Genomic DNA, 3,892 nt, shown 5'->3' with positions numbered 1-3,892 from the left:
CAGTTAGCAGCAGCATTGTTGAGTAAATTGATAACTAGTAACTGCTCGGTTGGCTAGCGAGTAGGGGATTAATAGGCTAATCGGCAAGTTAATCAGCCATTTAATCAATTAATCGGATGATTTATCAGTTTATCGGCTACTCGGTGACCCTATGAGTAGGGATTAATCGGCAAGTTAACTAGTTAATCGGATGAATTCTTGAACAGGGAGCAGTAGTAGCGCAGGAATCACTCTATCGGGTTCAGTTAATAGCCATCGATCGATCGCTCGGGTTCAGTAACGTGTAGCCTGCAGTGCAATCGCTCAGGTTCAGTTAGAGCCCAACGCCTCGCTCGGGTTCAGTTAGAGCCAACGCCTCGCACACACGCGCATACGTGTACGAGAGAAACGCGCATCGCTCGGCCCCCGACCTCCCACCGTAACCGGGAACTCCCCGAAATTTTCCTTGCCCTCGCTTTTATGACGGTTTTTTCCGTCATGGACGGCCCAAAGAATGTCATGCAGCTGCGTCTTCGGCCCGCCCAGGATGAAAAGCCCATTTTCTGTCATGATTTTTTGTCATAGAAGTAGGAGCCCACCACATCTATGATGATACCGGGTTTTGTCACAATTATCGTCATAGAAGTGTCATATGTATGACATAATTTTTTTTCGTTCGGCCCAAAATGTCATGGATGTGTCTTTTTTTTGTAGTGTGGGGTCGTACTGAGATGCATCAGCTAGTGCCTGAAGGGCTGCAGCTTGGAGGCGGGCTGCCTCCGTCCTCCTCTCGTACTCGTTCGCCTCCTCCCTAGTTATAACATATCTCCCTTTTTCCTGAAAGTCAAAGAAAGTAGGAGCAGGGAGAGCGACATGATACGTACGTCGTCTGTCAAAGATTAGTCAGTACTGGAGGGACTGATCGTTCCTCTCAAAAAACTGATGACGAACCATAGCATTATAATCTAAATAAGCTGGAGGCAACTCAATATCATCTCCACGTATGGGTATATCAAGAAAATCAACTAAATGGGTAGCATAAATTCCACTAAAGAGATCTCCATTAATACTATTGTTATGCAACCTATGTGCAACAATGGCCCCCAATTTATATTGTCTATCTCCTGATATAGCACTCTTGAGAACACTAAGATCGGGAACGCACATGTGACATGCCTCGTCCTTACCATTAAAGCATCTTCCTATAAAGAGAGCAAAATAATATATGGTAGGGAAATGAATGCTCCCTATGGTAGCTTGCGTGATCTCCCTAGATGGAGCAAGACGAAGTGTGTGGGTGCAAGGATAAGTGGAGGGGACCCACGTGGGGTCCACTGATACGTCTCCAATGTATCTATAATTTTTATTGTTCCACGCTATATTATATTCTGTTTTGGACATTATTGGGCTTTATTATACACTTTTATATTATTTTTGGGACAAACCTATTAACTGGAGGCCCAGCCCAGAATTGCTGTTTTTTTGCCTATTTTAGGGTTTCACAGAAAAAGAATATCAAACGGAGTCCAAACAGAATGAAACCTTCGGGAACGTGATTTTCAGAACAAACATGATCCAGAGGACTTGGACCCTATGTCAAGACATCAACCAGGAGGCCACGAGGTAGGGGGCGCGCCTACCCCCCAGGCGTGCCCTCCACCCTCGTGGGCCCCCTGTTGCTCCACAAACGTACTCCTTCCTCCTATATATACCTACGTACCCCCAAAGTACCAGATACGGAGCCAAAACCCTAATTCCATCGCAGTAACTTTCTATATCCACGAGATCCCATCTTGGGGCCTGTTCCGGAGCTCCACCGGAGGGGGCATCGATCACGGAGGGCTTCTATATCAACACCATAGCCACTCCGATGAAGTGTGAGTAGTTTACCTCAGACCTACGGGTCCATAGTTATTAGCTAGATGGCTTCTTCTCTCTTTTTGGATCTCAATACAAAGTTCTCCCCCTCTCTTGTGGAGATCTATTCGATGTAATCTTCTTTTGCAGTGTGTTTGTTGAGAACGATGAATTGTGGGTTTATGATCAAGTTTATCTATGAACAATATTTGAATCTTCTCTGAATTCTTTTATGTATGATTGGTTATCTTTGCAAGTCTCTTCGAATTAACAGTTTGGTTTGGCCTACTAGATTGATCTTTCTTGCAATGGGAGAAGTGCTTAGCTTTGGGTTCAATCTTGTGGTGTCCTTTCCCAGTGACAGTAGGGGTAGCAAGGCACGTATTGTATTGTTGCCATCGAGGATAACAAGATGGGGTTTATATCATATTGCATGAGTTTATCCCTCTACATCATGTCATCTTGCTTAAAGCGTTACTCTGTTCTTATCAACTTAATACTCTAGATGCATGCTGGATAGCGGTCGATGTGTGGAGTAATAGTAGTAGATGCAGGCAGGAGTCGGTCTACTTGTCTCGGACGTGATGCCTATATACATGATCATACCTAGATATTCTCATAACTATGCTCAATTCTGTCAATTGCTCAACAGTAATTTGTTTACCCATCGAGAATACTTATGCTCTTGAGAGAAGCCACTAGTGAAAACTATGGCCCCCGGGTCTATCTTCCATCATATTAATCTTCCAATACTTAGTTATTTCCTTTGCCTTTTATTTTACTTTGCATCTTTATCATAAAAATACCAAAAATATTATCTTATCATATCTATCAGATCTCACTCTCGTAAGTGACCGTGTAGGGATTGACAACCCCTTATCGCGCTGGTTGCAAGGATTTATTTGTTTGTGTAGGTGCGAGGGACTCGTGTGTGGCCTCCTACTGGATTGATACCTTGGTTCTCAAAAAATGAGGGAAATACTTACGCTACTTTGCTGCATCACCCTTTCCTCTTCAAGGGAAAACCAACGCAAGTGCTCAAGAGGTAGCATCCACGAGGCAAGGGGCGCGCCCTCCACCCTCGTTGGCACATGGTGGGTCCCCGTGGTGTGTTCTTAGTGCCAATAATTCTTAAATATTCTGGAAAAAAACATATTTCATTTTCAGGGCATTTGGAGAACTTTTATTTTCGGGGTATTTTTTACTACAAGGACAATTCAGAAAAATAGACAGACAATATTATTTTTACTTTATTTAATATAAATAACAGAAAGTAAAATGAGGGTACAGAAAGTTGTGCTTTCTAACTTCATCCAACTCAAGCTCATCAAAAGGAATCCATTAACAAGGTTCATCAAGTCTTGTTAACAAACTCTTTCCAAATAACATGAAACTGGAGAAATTTTGAATAACACTAGGTTACCTCAACGGGGATATGCATATCCCCGACAATAAGAATATCATATTTCTTCTTTACAGTAGGGAGAGGAAATTCAAAACCTCCAATAGTGATTTTTGAAATATTTCTAATAGAATTGATACTATGGACTTGAGGTTGTTTCCTCGGAAAGTGTACCTTATGCTCATTACCATTAACATGAAAAGTGACATTGCCTTTGTTGCAATCAACAACAGCCCCTGTAGTATTCAAAAAGGGTCTTCCAAGAATAATAGACATACTATCGTCCTCGGGAATATCAAGAATAACAAAGTCCATTAAAATAGTAACGTTTGAAACCACAACAGGCACATCCTCACAAATACCGACAGGTATAGCAGTTGATTTATCAGCCATTTGCAAAGATATTTCAGTAGGTGTCAACTTATTCAAAGCAAGTCTACGATATAATGAGAGAGGCATAACACTAACACCGGCTCCAAGATCACATAAAGTAGTTTTAACATAGTTTCTTTTAATGGAGCATGGTATAGTTGGTACTCCGGGATCTCCTAGTTTCTTTGGTATTCCACCCTTAAAAGTGTAATTAGCAAGCATGGTGGAAATTTCAGCCTCCGGTATCTTTCTTTTATTTGTAACAATATCTTTCATGTATTT

This window comes from Triticum aestivum, chromosome 2A, assembly GCF_018294505.1.
Source record: "Triticum aestivum cultivar Chinese Spring chromosome 2A, IWGSC CS RefSeq v2.1, whole genome shotgun sequence".
Lineage (NCBI taxonomy): Eukaryota > Viridiplantae > Streptophyta > Magnoliopsida > Poales > Poaceae > Triticum > Triticum aestivum.
This window is presented reverse-complemented; position numbering follows the sequence as displayed.